Here is a 22,144-nt window from a genome sequence, read left to right as displayed (position 1 = left end):
ATGCAAAAAGATTGGGAATCGGTTGAGTATTCATGAAGTTATGGTCAAACAAAAATATTATTTTAGTAAAATGAGGAAACATTTGGAGTAATCTTCTTTTTATTGAAACTAGTTTTGATTTTACACATATTTGATGTTCTACAAAGTTATCATAAATTTAGTTTTTAAGATAATGGTGCTGAAAGTTTCAAAATTGGTAAGAAATTACCGAATTGGTGACTTCACTGAAGGCCATTTTTTATAATTTGAAAATTTTCCTTCAAGACGCTTTAAATCTTAATATTTTTGGCTCAAACTTATTTGTTTTATAATATGATTCTAATTCATAAGAGTACAAGAATTTTTGGTTTTTAAAGGTTTTGAAAGATAAGTCGGCACCCTAATAAACAGTAGTGTGAGTAGCGAATAGGGGCATGCATGTAACCCATTTAAACGCAACTCTGAAATTCAAGTAATCCGATAATCGTGTTCCGTGGATTTTTCTTGCAGAGCACAACATTATGAATCAATTAACCATGACGTCACGCTGCAACTTCTAGGCTGGATTCGCACTTGCTGCAAGACCATGACATGGCAATTTTTACAACCGAAATGCTGCCATAGTGAGATTGAATACAAAAAATATTCGATAAAATAAATGAAAACGAAATTAGGCAGCGTACGGTCTTTGCATGAAAAAAATAAATTTTGTGTTTGAGCCGCAACGTTTGAGTCTACTCCCCTTTCCCCTAGAGCGTTACGTAATTTGTGGACGGTGCCTTAGTCTGCATAAATTTAGTGGCGTTGTGTATTCAATTTGACTCTCTGCTATTCTATTTATAACAGCAATTCTGTTCTCAGTGTAGTCTGTATTTTTCTGCATTGGCCCTTTCAACAAGTAGAACATAATGAGTGACGTTTAATTTCAGGATTTGTCAACAAATACGAAATGTTACCAATACATAAACTAGTTTTTGCGCAGTTTTGGATTGCCGAAGTGAACATCTTTGTTGCCGACAATAGTAATTGCATTGCCGATAAGAGAACAAGTGCCTCGTGACTGAAATTATCCCAACAAAATACAAGTTGTTTGACAATAAGATTCCTGGAGTCGCTAATAATTTATGTGAAATTTGTGGAAGAATGAAGAATAGATACGCTTGAACATAGAATACAGTTTGGTACAAACAGTAAAGTTATTTGGGAATGGATAATGAGCAGTTTAAAGGAAAATCTGAAAATATCTCTTGATGACCCAGAAGAAATGCTTTCTAGAGTGATTCAAGGAAAACAGTATCAAAGTTGCTTTGTGGCTAACAACCATTTCAGTTATTGTTTGAAGAATTTTGCAAAACATGATTTGTATAGCTTCAAAACATGATTCGTGTAAAACGATGGAACAATAAAATGTGGTATGCAAAATGCTTCTGCAGATGGATTAATGTACGGTAAGGGTAAGAGATTATAGAGTTGTAGTAGTATAAGTTTTGTAACGTTTCCGTTTTTTCAATAAAAAAATAAATTTAAAAAATGCTGATATTCATACTGTACTAACAAATGTATTGAATAAATATATAATTTATTGTTTTATCATTCGCAAGATATTTCTCTTCAAAAGGGTTACAACCCTACACTACAAATTAGTGTACATGCAGTACTAGAGTACGATTCTACTGATATTAGTGTCAGACATACAAAATTAGGCATGTTTCTTTACACTTGAAAGATGTTCAACATGGTTGTATTTCGTCAGATGTCTCCCTTCAGATCAGTACCGTTACACCACGACATCAACATTACTCGTTTATTAACCCAGCCTACTGTACGACAATTTTCTACATGTTTCGAAGTGCTGTAATGACTTGTCGTCATCACCGAGATCATAACTCCAAACAAAAAGACAATCGCCATTATCCAGTTTTGTTTCCCGTCATGTCCAAGTCTGTGTCATCGTCGTCATGGACCCCGAAAGCCGAAATCCCTTGTGCAAGTAATCTGTCTTCACCGCGAACCGCTACACATAGCTACGGTTAATCTTCAAAAGCTCGCACATCATCTCATCTCAATCACCTCACGAAGGCCTGCGCCGCCAGGTAAAACAACAGTGTTAACGATGCTCGCCGAAGCGCCTTTCGGTCATGTAAACAATCCAGGAGGCCGGTGGGGAATCGGTTGTTTATGTGTTCGGAACGGTTCGCCTACTTCTTCGGTTCGGAGTGATGATGATCGGGCGCAGGGCCTCCTGTGGCGTCATTCTTCCGAGCGCGCAAACAAAGTGAAAGTCCGCTCGCTGTCAATAGAGGCGATTGCATTAAGATTACTTCTTCGGAAACAATACATCGGATGTGTCAAAATTCCTTGTTAGTCCGAGCCGAAGCTGATACCTGTCAGCGGCGCAGTTTTATTAATGGTCCTCCACGACCACCGCGAAGCCGAGCATTCCCAATGTGGGGGAGAGAAAAATGAGACGTTAACGTGCTTATCAGCGACCGGGGATCGGTTCCCCCTGCATTACGAGGCCACTTTCAAACCGGGAAGGAAACTCTCTATTTAAATAATATCGGATCTACATCCGACAGTGGTATGGACTTGCCTGAGGCCTTTTCGTTCCGAAAGGGATTGAAACAAGGTAACGGACAGGGATGCCAGGTTGGAAGACATGTCTTCCATTGGAAGACATTTGAGTAGTGTGGAAGACATTTGGAAGACGGAAGATTTTTGGAAGACTTTTCAGAATTTGTGAAGACATTTGGAAGACAATTTTAAATTATTGGCATTTTTACAATTCCTAGATTAAAAAAAAACATGTGAGTTGGAAAATACAGAAACGCCTCTATAAGATTTTTGCACGCCTTACTCCATCTTCAGCTATCCCTCTCCGAATTCTATTGAAAATATTCCATTGATTTATTTGGATATTGATCTGAATTCAGTCAAGGATTCTTCCAGAGTTTCTTCTATAAACTCTTATAGAGATTTGGAAAAACATTCTAGTAATGTATTTAAATATTATTCCAGAGATTCATCAAAGGTATTCAGGGATTCCTACAATGTTTTTTTTTCTTAAATCTGTTTCAGTGATTCTCGTGTATTTATTTTACGAATTCATAAAAAAATATGATTTTTCCTGAGATTGCTACAATATTTGCGTCTGAAATTATCCCAGAGACTTTCGGGATATCTGTCAAGGTTTTTTTCACTGGTTTCTCCGGAAACTTCTTCAGAATTCCTTCAACAATTGTTTGATAATATTTCAAACAATATCTGCAAAAAATATCCTTAATAAATTTCAATGACATTATATCAGATTTGTTTAAGAATACTCTTAGGTATGTTTCAAAGGAGTCTGTGGAGTGCTCTAGATACTTTGGGCTGAAACTAATTGAAACAATTTTAGTGAAAAACCCGCAGAAATCTTTTTGCAAGTTCTTAAAACTGTCTGGAGAAATTTTTAGAAGTTTCTTTTTTTTAAGAATTTGTACATCATTTCTTTATCGATTTTGTAAAATATCATGGAAGTATCATCTTGCTAGAAATCCTTACCAAAATACTCGGATTAATAGCTCAATGGAATACAGAGAATTTGGGAACGAGATGCTTGGGAACGAATCCATAGCTGATATTCACTTGGGAAGTCCTAGAGAAATCCTGAACAACCAGAAGTGAAGGTGTAATAAAAAGTACTTTGAAATTGAAATTTTGTTTCATGAAGTTTATTGCTGATTAAAAAACACACATCTTGGGAAATGCAAAAATAAACAAGTGTGCTAATTAGAAGTGTCTTAATTTTTTGAACATTCTCTTCAACATGCATTTTAACAGAATAATTTGACTATGGAACAGTTCTTGGAGATCTCTTGTAGTTCACCAAAATAATAATTCATATTCCAAAGATTTCTTTAAAAAATAACTATTTTATAATCTAAACAAGATTTTTTTTCTCAAAAACATGAGTTTTTCTAAAAGTTGAAATATAATCTTCAATTATTCATTCTAGAGTTCCACTAGTCATTACTTTGAACATTTCACTAGAGATTCTTAAAACAATTCTTTGGGCATTCCTGGAATACTATCCATAATTCCACTATGGAATGTTTAGGATCACTTCCAAAGACTTTTCAGAATAAAAAAAGGTATACCGTATTGAAATTTGACTTACACTGCACCGAGAATTTCCAGTGAAATAAAGGCAAGTATTCGTTCACAAATCCGTCCAGAGATACCACTGGCGATACCTCCATGAATTCTTATAGAAGTTTCTTAAGATTTGTTTGTCTGGAATTCTTCCAATTTCCAACAAATTTTTCCAGCAAATTATGGAGTTTTCTATGAAATTCTACCCAGATTTTAAACAATTAGAGGAAGAGCACCAATTTTCGACCCATTCATACAATTTTGGCTTTATATGAAAGTCCGAAAATCGGCACAGATTTCTTATATTATTATATATTAACCATTTATCTGGAGTTTCTGTGATGAAATTTCACTAGATAAAAAACCAGATCTTCATCGATTTTTCAAGAGACTTCTACTAAAACCGTTTTTAGAAATTTTCAGGTTGTTTTTCATTTTTTTTTTGCAGTGGAAAAAGATGCACAAATACTGGTAACTTTTTGTGTATTTGTCTCGAAACTTTCCATGAAGTGCTCTTTTATTAGTTACCTCAGATATTCTCGGAAAAGAGTAGTCCTTAGAAAAATGTCTGGTGAAAATCTTTGAGAATCTCTAACGATTTGATTGGATCATGGTATTCCTGACAAACAAAACCCCTGAAGATAGAAAAAAAGACAGAAATTTCAATTAAATTCGTGCTCTGATTCCCATCAAACTCTTTTAAAAATCCGTAGAAGATTTACTGGGATATTTTAAAATGAAATATAGTTTAGTCATTCATGTAATTCCAAATATAAAAAGAGCTAGCTTGATATTTTTTTGAATGAATTTCATGCATTTCATGCACAAATTATCCAAGTAGGGTACAGAGCTACTTGGGCACTTCCATGATTAGGAGTTTTCAAAAAACCCCACTGCCGAAGTGAATCAAAAGTGCCAAGAATAGGATCCGGCTACCTAATCCTTGAAATCTTGACAAAAAAAAAACAATGAAAAATATCAAGAAGTATTGAAACCTTCAAAAAATCTGAAGAAATTCTTAGAGTAATTCATAACCTCCGGACTCAAAGGTAAAGGGAGCCTATAGCAGATTTTTGCAAATAATGGAAATGACTAGGTGGATAGGCGTCGCAAGGGAGCGACAAGATTGAAATTTTATTAGGTGGTGAAAATTAATCAAGCCATTTTAAAGTCAGTAAGCATCGAAGCGTTCTGTGTTCTACTTAGCTTCTCTAATGGAGTAAGATTGGCTTCCCAGACAACCAAAATATACATATAACGAAATCACCTGGAGGCTTTATATGTGCAAAATTTCACTTATAAGATGTCGCGAAAAGGCCTTCTACGTACAAAAGTGGAGGCGATATGCATGCATATATTATGTGATGAATAATAACATACAATGCGAGAGTATAAATATTCTACCGAACTGACCTGTGATCTTATGCGACTTAACGTATGATAACAAATGTTGATTTGACAGCTGCTACGAATTGATTCGATTTACTTTGTACAAGTGGACGGTTTGTTTATACGAAGTGTTTTATGCGAGGAAACTCATCAATCTGACGAGTTTATCCACGGTGTTTTGCGAGTTTGATGTAATTAGTATGAATAAACGAGTTATAACGTGAACTTTCATGCGATTTCTGGTTGTCTGGGTTAAGGCTTTGATCTTTGCTACCAACACAGGCCTGAGCATTTTTATCTGGAATTTCTCCGGAGATTTCCTCCAGGAATTCCTCCAAGGAATTCTTACAGGAATTCTTAAGAGAATTTCCTCCAGAGACTTCCTCAGGGGATCTCCTCCAGGAATTCCTTCGGAGATATCCAGCTAGAATTCCCCGGTGGATTTTCAATAGCATTTTCTCCTAGAACTTCGTCCAAGATGACCTCTGACTCTAAGGATTTTTTCCATGAATTTCTACGGGGTTTTCCCTCAAGAACTCCTCTGGGAATTTCCTCCAGGAATTTCTTCGGGGATTTTCTCCAGAGATTCATCCGGAGATTTTTTCCCAGCATTCGTCCAGGAATTTCCCCCCCAAAAAACCTTTGTAGATTTTCTTCAAAACTTCCTCCGGGGATTCAGTTCAGAATTTTTTTCAAAGATTTCCTTCAGCAATTTATACATCCTGGGATTTTGTTTAGGACTTCCTTTGAGGATTTCGTCAAGAATATTTTTTCAGAGCGTTTCTCCGGAGATTTCTTCCAAGAATTCCTCCAGAGATCTCCTCCAGGAATTCCTCCGAGAATTATCTCCAAGATTTCCTCCAGTGATTCATCTGGAGATTTCAAGGATTCTTCCGGGGATTTCTTTAAGAATTACTCCGGCGATTTTTGTCATGAATTCCAAAAGCAATTCATCGGATGCTTTCTCCAGAAATTCCCTCAAGTTTTTTTTTCAGAGAATTTATCCGGAAATTTCCTCTAGGAATTCCTCTGGGGATTTGCACCACCGGAGATGTCTTCAGAATTTCTTCGTAGTTCCTTCAGAGTTTTCTTCGAAGTTCCTCTAGGAATTCCTTCAGAGTCCTCAAGATTTTTTTTTCAGAATACTTGCGGAAAATTCCTTCGGAGGTCCATCTGTAATTTCTTCAAAGTTTGTCAGAGAATTCAATATACTACGGGAATTCCTTTGGAGCTTTACCGAGAACTCCCACGGGTTTTTCCATGGATTTTCATAGAATTCTTTCAGTGTTCCTTCAGAAATTTATCGGATTTCCTCCTTACATTTCTTGGAGCTCCTTCAGGATTTCGTTTGGAGATCCTCCAAGGGTATTCTCCAGAGTTCCTCCGGGATTTCCTCCATAGTTTCTTTAGGAATTTCTTCGGAGTTTCTCTTGAAATTATTCCTCAGTTCCTCCTCCTTTGGAGACCCTCCATAAATTTCTTCAGAGTTCCTCATGGAATTTTTTCGGAGTTCGTCCGGGAATTCTTTTGGAGCTCCATCGGGATTTTCTTCGGATTTTCTCCTAGATAGTTTTTCGCAATTCTACAGGAACTATTCCGAGCTCCTCTAGTAGTTCGTTGAAAATCCTCCGCAGTTTCACTACGAACTATCCTGAAGTTACTTCAGAAAATTCTCTACATTTCCTCCGGGTAATCCTCCAGAGTTCCTCAAAAAAAAATTCAAGAGTTTCTTTGTGGATTACTCTAGACGGTAATTCCTGCGGAGTTTCTCCAGGATTTTGTTTAAAGTTCTTCTCTGAGGATTTCATTATGAAATTCTTCCAGGAATTCCTTAGGGAATTTTTAGGAGAATTTATGCGGGCATTTCCTCCAGGAATTTCTCCGGAGATTTGCACCAGGAATTTCTCCGGAGATTTTTTCCAGAAATTCCTACCAAGATTTCCTCCGGGGATTTCCACCAAGATCTGCTCCGGGGATGTTCTCCAGGAATTCTTCAGGGGATTTCCAATAAAAATTCCATCGGGGATTATGTTCAGCAATTCATTAATAAATTTCTCCGGAGATTATTTCTTAAAATTTCTTCTGAGATTCTTGCAGAAGATTTATCCCGAGATTTCCTCCAGGTATTTTTCTGGGGATTTGCATAAGGAATTTCTCCGGGGATTTTCTCCAGGGACTTCCTCAAGAGATAGCATCTAGGAATTCCTTCAGGTATATAGCCCTATAGCTCATCAATGGATTTTCAATAGCATTTTCTCCGGGGATCAAGTCCAGGAATTCTACCGGAGATTTCTAAGATTTCTCCAGAGATATCGCCAAGAACTCCTCCGGTGACTTTCACCAGCATATCTTCAGGGGCTTTTATCAAGAAATTCCTTCGGCATTCCCTCCAGTAATTCCTCCACTGATTTCCTCCGGGAATTTCAAAGATTTATTCGAAGATATCACCCAAGAGCTCCTCCGGGTATTTTATCTATGAATTCCTCATGGAAATTCCAATAGCAATTCTTCCGGGAATCAAGTCCAGGAATTCTACCGGAGATTTCAAAGATTTCCCCAGAGATATCCTCAAGAACTCCTCCGGTGACTTTCTCCAGCATATCTTCAGGGGCTTTTATTAAGAAATTCCTTCGCCATTCCCTCCAGAAATTCCTCCGCTGATTTCCTCCGGGAATTTCAAAGATTTATTCGAAGATATCACCCAAGAACTCCTCCGGGTATTTTATCCATGAATTCCTCAGGGGAATTCCAATAGCAATACCCCCTGGGATTTCGTTGAGAACTCCGCCTGGAATTTTTTTGGAGCTCCGCTGCGATTGCCTCGAAATTCTTCCGGGAATTTTTTTGGAGTTTATCCAGCTACTCCTTTGAAATTCCTTAAGATCTCCACCGGAAATTCCTAACAAGTTCCTTCCAAAATTAAACTGGAGTTCCTCCAGGAATTCCACCATACTTCAATCTTTCTCTGTGAGTTGCTCCAATAATCCCACTGGCAGCTCCACCAAGAATTCTACCGAAGTTTGTGCTGGTATTCCGCTAGGTGTTTCTACTGGAATACTTCTAGGAATTTTCCAGAATCTCCCCGGGAGTTCGTCCATAAATTTCTCTAGGAGATACTCCAAAAATTTTTGAGGCTTCCATTCCCAGGAGTTCCTCAAAAAATGTTATCGGGAGTTCCATCAAGAATTCCTAAGTTCGTCTCCTAGGTCATAGTTCATCCGGAAACGATAAGTTCCACCAGGAGTTCCAATATACAAAACGTCAATAATTCCTAAGTCCGCCTGAAATTTCAGGATGAATGAACTTTGCCAGGAAGTCCTTTGTAAATTTCGCGATATATTTAATGCGCATTCCTCCGGTGGTTACGTTAATTTCTACGGAAATTCCTCCAGGGATTCAGCTTGAATTTTACTTTTCCAAGCATCACCAACATGTTTGTTTTTTGATCACGTTTGAAATTGATCAGAAAAAATACAACACCGGTGCATCCGCGGGCGGTTTGTTTTATTTTTACTGGTCCAAATAGTTTTGACATATTTGGAATAAATTTGGACAAAAAAATTGACCACCGTTTATGCTGCCCTTGAGTTACCATGATAATTGAAAAGTTTAAAGTGGAAGACATTGGAAGACATTTTTCCGTGCAATTGGAAGACATTGAAAAAAATCACCTGGCATCCCTGGTAACGGCGGCCGTGTGCAGGAAAAATGAAACAAGTTCGGTAAAGCCGATGATGTGTTTGATCGGGCGGATTGAATCGACTATCGGCTGGATTTCGATGGAGAGTAACTTTGTTGGAAATTGTTTCGAAGCCAAAGGGGACTTGAGCTGGATTAGCATAACCTACCTTATACATACTTGGAGGTTGATTGAGTGAAGCAGGAAAAGTTAGACAGAGCAATTTATTCCGTCCCCTTGAGGGTGGCTTCAAAGTAGGCTTAATTGGTATGCTTTTGTTCCAGAAAAACATCAATTATTCTAAGGATCACTAGATTAACAGAAATGCAGGCTGCTTGGATTACGTTAGCAAAAGAATGCTATGCAAAATATGTGCCAAGCAGGTATGCCAAAACCTCGTGTCACAATTCCTTCCAATCATCATTTGCGCCCATGCCAGAGTTATGTCATTCCTGCAATCGACATCATTGCAAGGAATTCCACCCGGAAATGATTCCGCCCACGTCGAACCCCGCACTGCTAGTTAAATTCTAAACCTGTGCAAGAACCTTCCATTCAAATGGGTACGGATAGAGCAGATAAGCTCCTTTCTCGTGTCAAACCGTGCCAAGCCATGGATCATCATTATGGGGAATCCGATCCCGGAGATGCTGGTCGGCTGGTTGGCTGCCATCGCTTCGGATGACAGACGGTGAGAGGGCAAAGTGGCACTCTCATTTACGCTCAATTTCCTTCGGCTTCGGAATGTCGTAAATCAACACGTAGTCAAAGCCAGTCGGGATTTGGCTGTCCTTCTCTCATACTGATTCTGGGGGTAACTTTACTTCAGAACACGACAGGGAGCCAAAAATTCCTACTCTGCCGTAATCTGGCAATGTGACGTAAGTGGCACAAAGTAAAATGTTCAGTACTAAGGTGTTCTTGATATCGCATGTTTATTGAATTTACACATCCTTTTCAAAAATCAAATCTTTACATTATTTGTAAAAATAGTGGCAAGAGCATAGTTAAAAAAAATTGCCTTAATTACTAACGTCACTTTGTTGGTAAATAATTGATTATTCGAATGTTTTGTCGCTCCGGCTCTTTGATTCAAGTGAGGAAACAAAATGTACCGCCAATTAAAGTCAGTTGTTCCGAATTTGGAGGATTTGTACAGAACATCTTGAACTCCATTAGAGGCATCAAGATTTCTTTCCAAACCGCAAAGAAAGAAGACTGTCGAGTACTGCTGGAAACCCTTACAGATCACGAAATTCTTTTCAAACATATTGACTTGAGAAAGAAACTTAAATTTTTAACTTATGGCGACAAAACTGTCCACTCATATTGGATACGAGTAACTGACACTGAAGAAGACTGCAAGTGGTAGTCGAAATACGCGTATCTGTCAAAGATAAGCATTTAGGGCGGAATTAAAAGGTACAAGCTACTCCAATCTACTTTTTAGTTTCTCAACTAATTCAACTCAAAAAAAAAAAACAAAACAAATCAAACATTTTGGCATTTACGTCACATTGCCGGAATACGGCAATACCACCCCTTCCACTTCATCCGGGAATTCATCGTCAACATCGTCGATGACACGCAAATTCATTTCAAACGTAGAATCCCTGTGTTCTGATTCTCGCACGCAGTAGGCCGTGTCGGAAATTAAGCTTTTCCGCAATGTCATTCCCCCCCAGATCTGTCAGGGCCTACTGCGTTGTCGTCGTCGTTCTTCTTCGCAATCTGGTCCACGAATTTCCACGGATCGTCTGGGGGAGGAAAACAATTACAGTCACTAATCGAATTAATGATTCCGGATGGTTTCGGGACATGGGGAGTTCTGTTGAATCGGCTGCTCCTGATGCTGCTCTGTTGCGACAATCAATATTCGTCTATGGGGAAACTATGGCGGTGGTAATTTAATACTGGTAATAAAAATCGTTCTTTGGTTGCTGAGGGGGCACTTTGTGTGCGGTCTTTGGTGCAACTTTATGGCAGCAATTGAAAGCGAGGTCGATGCTTGAATAATTCTGAGAAGTTTTACTACTTGAGCTCTAAATATCTAGAACTAAATTCTCCACTTGTGAAAAATATTTGAATAAGTTCGTAAAGTACAATCATCCCTTCATAACTACAGTAGATATTGTACATTGTACAAGTATATATTGAAGGGACCATCAAGTTATTGAGGTATCGAGTTACAGAACACAAAATCAGTGCATCTGCGATCCAAGGGACCTTCGAGGAAGCCTTGAAAACGATCTTTTACTATGGAACTGGATATCGTGATACGAAAGGTATTATCATTAATTATTGTTAAACTCTGGAGAAATTCCTGGAGGATCTTCAAAAGCATTTCTGAAGGAACTCCGAGGAATGTCTGAAGGAAATTTCCGGAGGAACTGTAAAGACCCTGAGGAGTTCTTGTAAAAAAATTCCGAAGATATTCCTTGTGAAAACCTTAAGAGGAGTTCCTGGGAGAAATCCCCGAAGCAATTCCTGGAAAAATTTCTGGACGAAATCTTCGCAGGAATTGCTACTGGGAATCCCCTGGGAAATTCCTGGAGAAAATCTCCGTAGAAATTTCTTGTGCAAATCCCCAGAGAAATTCCTGTAGGAAATCTATGGATAAATTTTCTAAGTAAATCCCCAAAGAGATTCCTGGAGGAAATCCGAGGAGGAATGCCTGGAAGAGCTCCTGTAGAAGGACTTCGTTGAGGAGTATTCCCGTAAATCTTTCGTGGTGGAATCCTTGGACGAATTCCTGCAGAAATTCCCAAAGGGGGACCTGGAGAAATAACCTGATAATTGTTTTAAATCAGTCTTAACGTTTTCACCTTCTCTTAGGAAGTGGAGGATTACCAAACTTTTCATGGGAATGAATATTGTTTCAAAAAAAAAAAAAAAAAACAGCAGCGATGGAATATTGTTCCTGTTTTCATTTGCCTCAAATGAGTAGGGAACAGAGACGTTGGCTGGTTCCGGGAGAAAAATCTGAACTGGTATTTTAAAAGGAATATTTCCATTCATTCTTCCTAGGGTTCTCCAGAATTTACATCAATAACTATAAAATTTCTTCAGAACATACATCCAGGCATTATTGCAGGAATCATCTAGAAATGTTTCCAGCAATACTTCCAGAGTGTTTTCCTAAAAGTCATCAATGAACGCCTTAAAGTATTTCTTAAGAAATGCTTAAAGAGATTTCTCCGGTTTTGTTTTCCCATGATTTTTTCAGATGCCTTGCAGGAATTACTCCAATATTTCAGTCAGAAATTCTTTCATACATTCAAAAGATTGATCTAGTGACTTCTTCAAGGTTTGTTTCAAATATACCTCCGATAATTCGTACTAGTATTTCTTGAATAATGTGTTCAGTGATTTCACCAAAAGTTTTTTTGAGTTCCTTTAATCCTTTGAGAATTTTTTCCTGAATAATAATAGTAGTTCCTCCTGGTTTTCTGAAAAATTTTCATTCAGAGATTTCAACTGTAATTTCTCCAGTATCTTCCAGAAGTAACCTGTGGGATATCTTCAATCCCTTCAATAATTCCAGCCAGAATTCCTCCAGGTATTTACCTCCGAAAAATCGAAGGGATTCATATCAAAATTATACCAGAGATACCTGGAGATTTATTTTCCAATAATATTTCAGGAGCTTCGAAAAATGCATAGAGAAATTGCGACAGATTTCATCAAGAAATTGCGGAGGAATTCCCGGATCAACTGTGGATGATTTCACGAAGGAACTCCCGGAGGAAATCTCCTGGAGGAACCCCGGAAGAATTCCTGGAGGAGCTGCGAAGGAGTTCCTGGAAGAACTCCCAAGGAATTGCTGGAGGACCCACTGAGAAAATCTGAAGAAATTACCGGTGGAGCTCCGAAGGACTTTCTGGAGGAACTCTGGAAGAATTACTGGAGGATATCCGGAAAAAATCCTAGAGAAACTCTGGAATGATTCTTGGAAGATTTTCAGAGAAATTCCTTAAGAAGCTATGGAGGAAATTGGAAGGAATTCCCGGTGGAGCTCCAAAGAAACTACCGAGGAATAGCTGCATCAAATCCAGCGGAACTGCTGGTGGAAGTCCGGAAGAATTCATGAAAAGTTTTCGGAGTAATTCCCGGTGGAACGCTGGAGGAACTTCCGAGGAATTGCTGGATGAAATTCAGAGGATTTACTGGCGGAACTCTGGAAGAATTTAGAAAACACTGTAGGATTTCCCGGAGGAAATTTAAGGGAATTCCCGGAGTAACTCCAGTAGAATTCAGAATAGAACTCCGGAGGATTTTCGAGGAATTACTGGAGGAACTCTGAAGAATTCCTGGAGGAACTATGGCAGAAATCCGAAGGAGCTCTAATTTCCGGAGAAATTCCATGAGGAACTCTGAAGAAATTCTTGGAGGACCTTTCAAGAAATTCCTGGAGAAAATCGACTTGCTGGAGGAGCTGCGAAAATTTTCTTGAGAAACTCCAGAGAAATTTCCCACGGAACTATGGAGGAAACTCTAAAGGACCTCTGGAGATTTTTTTGGAGGATCTCCAAAGAATTCCTGGAGGAAAATTGAGGACTTTCTGGAGAAATTTCGAGCAATTTCTGGAGGAACTTAGAAGAAATTTCTGGAGGAACTTCGAAGAAATTCCTGGAGGATCTCCAAAAGAACTCCCAGAAAAAGAATTGAAAAAATTCCTGGAGGAATTTCTGAAGGAACTGCTAAAGAATTCCTGGAGGAGCTCAGAAGGAATTTCTGGAGAAACTCCGCAGCCAATCCTGGAGGAACTTTGAAGAAATTCTCATAGGAATGCCTGGAATAACTCTGAAGAAATGTCCACATAACCTCTGGAAAAAATTCCCGACGAAGCTGTGAAGGGTTTTTTGGAGGACGTCTGGAGGCATTACAGGAGGAACTCTGAAAAAAATCTTTGAGAAATGCCCGGAGCAACTCTGAAGAAATTCCCGGAGGAACTATGAAAGAATTCCTGAAGGAACTCTGGAGAATTTGCTGAAGAAGCTCAGGAAGAATTGATGGAGAAATTGCGAAGGAATTCATGAGGGAAATATGAAAAAAATACTGGAGGAACAACGCCGAAGAGCTTCCTGGAAGAACTAGGGAAAATTTTTAAAAGGAACTATGGAAGAAATCCAAAGAAATTCCTGGTGGAACTCTGGAGGAAATTCCCAGGAATTGCTGGATGACATCCAGAGGATCTGCTGGAGGAACTCTGGAAGAATTCCTGGCAAAACTAAAATTGCTGGAGGAACTATGGCGAAAATCTGAAGGAATTCCCGGAGGAACTCCGTAAAAATCCACGAGGAACTCTACAGAAATTCTTGAATGACCTCTTAAAAAAATCATGGAGGAAATTGAAAGGATTTGCTGGAGAAGCTGTGGAATATTTTCTAGAAAAACTCCTTAGAAATTCCCCAATTTTGGAGAAGATCTCCAAAAAAAATTCCTGGATGAAAATTGAAGACTTTCTGGAGGAATTTTGAGCAATTTCTGGAATAACTTCGAAGAAATTCCTGGAGGATCTATGGAAGAACTCCAAAGGAATTCATAGAAAAAAAATGAAAGAATTCCTGGAGGAATTTCTAGATGAATTGCTAAGGAATTCCTGGAAAAACTCAGAAGGAATTTCTGGAGAAACTCCGCAGCCAATCCTGGAGGAACTTTGAAGAAATTCTTATAGGAATGCCTGGAATAACTCTGAAGAAGTACCCACATAAACTCTGGAAGAACTCCCGGTGAAGCTGTGAAGGATTTTCTGGAGGACGTCTGGATGGCATTACTGGAGGAACTCTGAAAAAAATCTTTGAGAAATGCCCGGAGCAACTCTGAAGAAATTCCCGGAGGAACTCTGAAGGAATTCCTGAAGAAACTCAGACGAATTTGGTAAAGAAATTCAGTAAGAATTTATGGAGGAACTGCGAATGAATTCATGAGGGAAATACGAAAAAAATACAGGAGGAACAACGCTGACGAACTTCCAGGAAGAACTACGGAAAAATTTCAAAAGGAACTATGGAAGAAATCCAAAAAAATTCCTGGTGGAACTCTGGAGGAACTTCCCAGGAATTGCTGGATGACATCAAGAGGATCTACTAGAGGAACTCTGGAGGAATTCCTGGCAAAACTAAAATTGCTGGAGGAACTTTGGCGGAAATCCGAAGGAATTCCCGGAGGAACTCCGTAAAAATCCATAAGGAACTCTAAAGAAATTCTTGAAGGACCTCCAAAGGAATTCGTGGAGGAAATCGAAAGGATTTGCTGGAGGAGCTGCGGAATATTGTCTAGAGAAACTCCAGAGAAATTTCCCAAGGAACTAAGGAGGAAACCCTAAAGGAGCTCTGGAAAATTTTTTGGAAGATCTCCAAATGAATTCGTGGGTGAAAATTGAGGATTTACTGAAAAAAATTTGAGCAATTCCTGGGAGAACTTCGAAGAAAATCCTGGAGGATCTATGGAGAAACTCCAAAAGAATTCTCGGAAAAAAATGGAGGAATTTCTAGAGGAACCGCTGAAGAATTCCTGGAGGAACTCAGAAGGAATTTCTGGAGAAACTTCGAAACCAATCCTGGAGAAACTTTGAAGAAATTCTTACAGAAATGAAATGAATAATTTGAAGAAATATCCACATAATCTCTGGAAGAACTCCTGGCAGAGCTTTGAAGGATTTTCTGGAGGACGTCTGGAGGCATTACTGGAGGAACTCTGAAAAAATTCTTGGAGAAATGCCTGGAGCAATTCTGAAGAAATTTCCGGAGGATCTCTGAAGTAATTCCTGAAGAAACTCTGGAGAATTTGATGAAGAAATTCGGGAAGAATTGATGGAGGAATTGCGAAGGAATTCATGGGGAAAATACGAAAAAAAAAATACTGAAGGAACAACGCTGAAGAACTTCCTGGAAGAACTACGGATAAATTCCAAAAGGAACTATGGAAGAAATCCAAAGGAATTCCCGGAGGAAATCTGGAAGAACTTCGGAGGAAATGCTGAATTAAATCTAGAACATTTGCTGAAAGAACACCGGAAGAATTACTGGAGGAACTCTGAAGAATTCCTGGAGAAACTAAAATTGCTGGAGGAACTTCGGCGGCAATCCGATGGAGTTCCCGGTGGAGTTCCAATTCCCGAAAGAACTCCGTAAAAATCCATGAGGAACTCAAAAGAAATTAATGAAGGACCTCTAAAGGAATTCTTGGAGGAAATCGAAAGGATTTGCTTTAGGAGCTGCGGAATATTTCCTACAGAAACTGCAGAGAAATTCCCCAAGGAACTATGGAGAAAACCCTAAAGCAGACTTGGGAAAAGTTCTGAAATTCAATGTTGAGCAACTTCGAAGAAATTCCTGGAGAATCTATGGAGGAACTCCAAAGGAATTCCTAGAGAAAAAAAAATGAATTCGTGGAGGAATTTCTAGAGGAATTGCTAAAGAATTCTTGGAGGAACTCAGAAGGGATTTCTGGAGAATCTCCGCAGACAATCCTGGAGGAGCTCCAAAGGAACTACCGAGGAATTTCTCCATCAAAACCAAAGGAATTGCTGGAGGAACTCCAAAAGAATTCTTCGAAAAATTTCGGACATATTCCCGGTGGAAATCTGGAGGAAGTTCCGAGGAATTGCTGGATGAAGTCCAGAGGAATTTCTGAAGGAACTCTGCATGAATTTAGAAAAGACTATGATTTCCCGGAGGAAATTTAAGGGAATTCTTGGAGTAACTCGGAGTAACACCGGAGGATTCCCGAGGAATTACTGGAGGAACTCTGAAGAATTCCTGGAGTAACTAAAGTTCCTGGAGAAACTATGGCGCAAATCCGAAGGAATTCCCGGTGGAGTTCCAATTCCCGGAGGAACTCCGTAGAAATTCCTTGAGGAACTCTGAAAAGGAGGACCTCTCAAAGAATTCCTGGAGAAAATCGGAAGGATCTGCTGGAGGTGCTGCGGAATATTTTTGAGAGAAATTCCAGAGAAATTCGCCAAGGAACTATAGAGGAAATTGTCAAGAAACTCTAGATAATATTTTGGAGAATCTCCAAAAGAATTGGAGGAAAATTGAAGACATTCTGGGTGACTTTTGAGCAATTTCTGGAGGAACTTCGAAGAGATTCCTGGAGGATCTATGGAGGAACTCCGAAGGAATTCCCGTAAAAAAATTGAAAGAATTCCTGGAGGAATTTCTAGAGGAGCTGCCAAAGAATTCCTGGAGGAACTCAGAAGGAATTTCTGGAGAAACTCCGAAGTCAATTCTGGAGGGACTTGAAGAAATTTTCACAGGAATGCCAGGAATAACTTTGAAGAAATACCTACATAAACTCTGGAAGAATTCCCGGCGGAGCTGTGGAGGATTTCCTGGAGGACGTCTAGAGGCATTACTGGAGGGACTCTGAAAAAAATCTTTGAGAAATGCTCGGAGCGCCTCTTAAGGAATTCCCGGAGGAACTCTGGAGAATTTGCTGAAAAATCTCAGGAAGAATTTATGGAGAAACTGCGAAGGAATTCATGGGAGAAATACGAAAAAATACAAGAGGAACAACGTTAACGAACTTCCTGGAAGAACTACGGAAAAATGCCAAAAGAAACTATGGAAGAAATCTAAAGAAATTCCTGAAGGAACTCTGGAGGAACTTCCCAGGAATTGCTGGATAACATCCAAAGAATTTGCTGGAAGAACTCCGGAGGAATTCCTAGCGAAACTAAAATTGCTGGAGGAACTGTGGCGGAAATCCGAAGGAAATCCGTAAAAATCCATGAGGAACTCTAAAAAATTCTTGAAGGATCTCTAAAAGAATTCCCGGAGGAAATCGAAACGATTTGCTGAAGAAGCTGCGTAAGATTTTCTAAAAAAAACTCCTGAGAAATTCCGCAAGGAACTATGGAGGAAACCCTAAAGGAACTCTGGAGATTTTTTTGGAAGATCTCCAAAAGAATTCCTGGATGAAAATCGAAGACTTTCTGGAGGAATTTTGAGCAATTTCTGGAGTAACTTCGAAGAAATTCCTGGAGGATCTATGGAGGAACTCCAAAGGAATTCATAGAAAAAAAATTGAAAGAATTCTTGGAGGAATTTCTAGATGAATTGCTAAGGAATTCCTGGAGGAACTCAGAAGGAATTTCTGGAGAAACTCCGCAGCCAATCCTGGAGGAACTTTGAAGAAATTCTCATAGGAATTCCTAGAATAACTCTGAAGAAGTACCCACATAAACTCTGGAAGAACTCCTGGCGAAGCTGTGAAGGATTTCCGGGAGGACGTCTGGAGGCATTACTGGAGGAACTCTGAAAAATTCTTGGAGAAATGCCTGGAGCAACTCTGAAGAAATTTCCGGAGGAACTCTGAAGTAATTCCTGAAGAAACTCTGGAGAATTTGATGAAGAAATTCGGGAAGAATTGATGGAGGAATTGCGAAGGAATTCATGGGGAAAATACGAAAAAAAATACTGGAGGAACAACGCTGATGAACTTCCTGGAAGAACTACGGATAAATTCCAAAAGGAACTATGGAAGAAATCGAAAGGAATTCCCGGTGGGACTCTGGAGGAACTTCCCAGGGATTGCTGGATAACATCCAGAGGATTTGTTGGAGGAACTCAGGAAGAATTCCTGACGAAACTAAAATTGCTGGAGGAACTTTGCCGGAAATCCGAAGGAATTCCTGGAGGAACTCCGTAAAAATCCATGAGGAACTCTAAAAAAATCTTGAAAGACCTCTAAAAGAATTCCCGGAGGAAATCGAAAGGATTTACTGGAGAAGCTGCGTAATATTTTCTAGAAAAACTTCTGAGAAATTCCCCAAGGATTTATGGGGGAAACCCTAAAGGAACCCTGGAGATTTTTTGGAAGATCTCCAAAAGAATTCCTGGATGAAAATTGAGGACTTTCTGGAGGAATTTCGAGCAATTTCTGGAGTAACTTCGAAGAAATTCCTGAAGGATCTATGGAGGAACTCCAAAGGAATTCATAGAAAAAAAATTGAAAGAATTCTTGGAGGAATTTCTAGATGAATTGCTAAGGAATTCCTGGAGGAACTCAGAAGGAATTTCTGGAGAAACTCTGCAGCCAATCCTGGAGAAACTTTGAAGAAATTCTCATAGGAATGCCTGGAATAACTCTGAAGAAGTACCCACATAAACTCTGGAAGCACTCCCGGCGAAGCTGTGAAGGATTTCCGGGAGGACGTCTGGAGGCATTACTGGAGGAACTCTGAAAAATTCTTGGAGAAATGCCTGGAGCAACTCTGAAGAAATTTCCGGAGGAACTCTGAAGTAGTTCCTGAAGAAACTCTGGAGAATTTGATGAAGAAATTCGGGAAGAATTCATGGAGGAATTGCGAAGGAATTCATGGGGAAAATACGAAAAAAAATACTGGAGGAACAACGCTGATGAACTTCCTGGAAGAACTACGGATAAATTCCAAAAGGAACTATGGAAGAAATCGAAAGGAATTCCCGGAGGAAATCTGGAAGAACTTCGGAGGAAATGCTGAATTAAATCTAGAACATTTGCTGAAAGAACACCGGAAGAATTACTGGAGGAACTCTGAAGAATTCCTGGAGAAACTAATATTGCTGGAGGAACTTCGGCGGAAATCCGATGGAGTTCCCGGTGGAGTTCCAATTCCAGAAAGAACTCCGTAAAAATCCATGAGGAACTCATAAGAAATTAATGAAGGACCTCCAAAAGAATTCTTGGAGGAAATCGAAAGGATTTGCTTTAGGAGCTGCGGAATATTTCCTACAGAAACTCCAGAGAAATTCCCCAAGGAACTATGGAGGAAACCCTAAAGCAGACTTGGGAAAGGTTCTGAAATTCAATGTTGAGCAACTTCGGAGAAATTCCTGGAGAATCTATGGAGGAACTCCAAAGGAATTCCTAGAGAAAAAAAAAAATGAATTCGTGGAGGAATTTCTAGAGGAACTGCTAAAGAATTCCTGGAGGAATTTCTTGAGGAATTGCTAAAAAATTCTTGGAGGAACTCAGAAGGGATTTCTGGAGAATCTCCGCAGACAATCCTGGAGGAATTTTGAAGAAATTCTAGAGGGGAAGGAATTCCCGAAGGAACTCTAGAGGAACTTCGGAGGAAATGCTGAATTAAATCCAGAAGATTTACTGAAAGAACACTGGAGGAATTACTGGAGGAACTCTGAAGAATTCATAGAAAAACTAAAATTGCTAAAGAAATTCCTATTGGAAATCGAAAGAATTTGCTGGCGGAGCAGCGGAATATTTTCTAGAGAAACTCGTGAGAAATTCCTTAAGGATCTATGGAGGAAACCCTAAAGGAACTCTGGTGAATTTTTTGGAGGATCTCCAAAAGAATTCCTGAATATAAATTGAGGACTTTCGGAAGAAATTTTGAGCAATTCCTGGTGGAACTTCGAAGAAAATCCTGGAGGATTTTTGAGGAACTCCAAAGAAATCCTCGGAGAAAAATTGAAAGAATTCCTGGAGCAATTCAAAAGGAGATTCTGGAGAAACTCTGAAGCCAATCCCGGAGAAACTTTGAAGAAATTCTTACAGGAATGTCATGACTAACTCTGAAGAAATGTCCACATAAACTCTGGAACAATTCCCGGCAGAGCTGTGAAGGATTTCCTGGAGGACGTCTGGATGCATTACTGAAGGAACTCTGAAAAAATCTTTGACTGATTCCCGGAGCAACTCTGAAGCCATTCCCGGAGGTACTCTGACAGAATTTATGGTGGAACTCTTGAGAAATTCCTGAAGGAACTCTGAAGAAATTGCTGAAGGAACTCAGGAAGAAATGCTGGAGGAACTACGAAGGAATTCATGGGGGAAATACAAAAACGGAACTATGAATGAAATCCAAAAGAATTCCCGGAGGAGCTATGGAGGAACTGCGGAGGAAATGCTGAATTAAATTCAGAACATTTGCTAAAAGAACCCCGGAGGAATTTCTGAAAGAACTCAGGAGAAATTGCACTAGTAACTCGAGAGGAATTACCAGTGAAGCTCCTAAGGAATTCCCGAAGGAACTCTGAAGCAGTTTCTGGACGAATTCCTTGAGGAACTCTGGATAAAGTCCTAGAGAAACTTCAAAGAAATTCCTTGAGGAACTCTGGAGCCATTCCTGGAAGAATTTCGGAGGCGTTCCTGGAGATACTTCGGATGCGTTTCTGGAGGAACTCCTGAGGCGTTTCTGAAGGAACTCCGGCGTAATTGCTTGAAGAACTCCGGAGAAACTATGGAGGAAATTTGAACGAATTTCCGATGGAACTCCGGAGGAACTTTCCAGCAATTACGGGATGAAATCAAGGGGAACTACTTGAGCAACTCTAGAGGATTTTTTGCAAGAACTCTAGAAGAATTCCCGATGGAAATCCAGATTAAGTTCCGATGAAATGACGGATGAAATTCGAAGGAATTTTTTCGGAGGAAGTTCGGAAGAATTTCTGGAAGTTATTAAAAAAAGTATCCTGGAGAAGCTCCGGAGGAATTACACGAGGAACTCTGGAAGATTTCCGGAGAAGTCTAGAGGAATTCTCGGAGAAACTCTTGAGAAATTTTCTTGGGGAACTCTGGCGGAATTCCTGGTGTAAATCTAGCGAATTTTCTAGAATAATTCCTGATGGAATCCCTGAATATTTCCGGGGAAATACTAGTGGAACTCTGAAGAATTTAGGGAAATTCCGAAGAATATCCAGGAGGAACTTTGCAAATGAATTCCCGAGTGAGCTCCATAAAAAATTCCGGAGTAAATCTCAAGGAATTCCCGATGAACTCCGAAAAAAATTCCATGAAGAACTCAAAAGAAATTCCACGAGTAATTCTGAAAAACTTCTTAAAGAACTTCTAATGGAATTTTTAAAGGGACTACGAAGGAATTTCTGGAGGTACTACTGAAATTTTTCAGAGAAACTCCTGAGAAATTCCTGAATTATTTAAGGAGGAAATTTCGAAGAAGCTCATGAGAAAATCCTGGTGGATCTTCAAAGGAATTCCTGGAAGAGCTCCGAG

The sequence above is a fragment of the Aedes aegypti genome, chromosome 1 (assembly GCF_002204515.2).
Source record: "Aedes aegypti strain LVP_AGWG chromosome 1, AaegL5.0 Primary Assembly, whole genome shotgun sequence".
Lineage (NCBI taxonomy): Eukaryota > Metazoa > Arthropoda > Insecta > Diptera > Culicidae > Aedes > Aedes aegypti.
Note: the sequence above shows the minus strand (reverse complement) of the source record.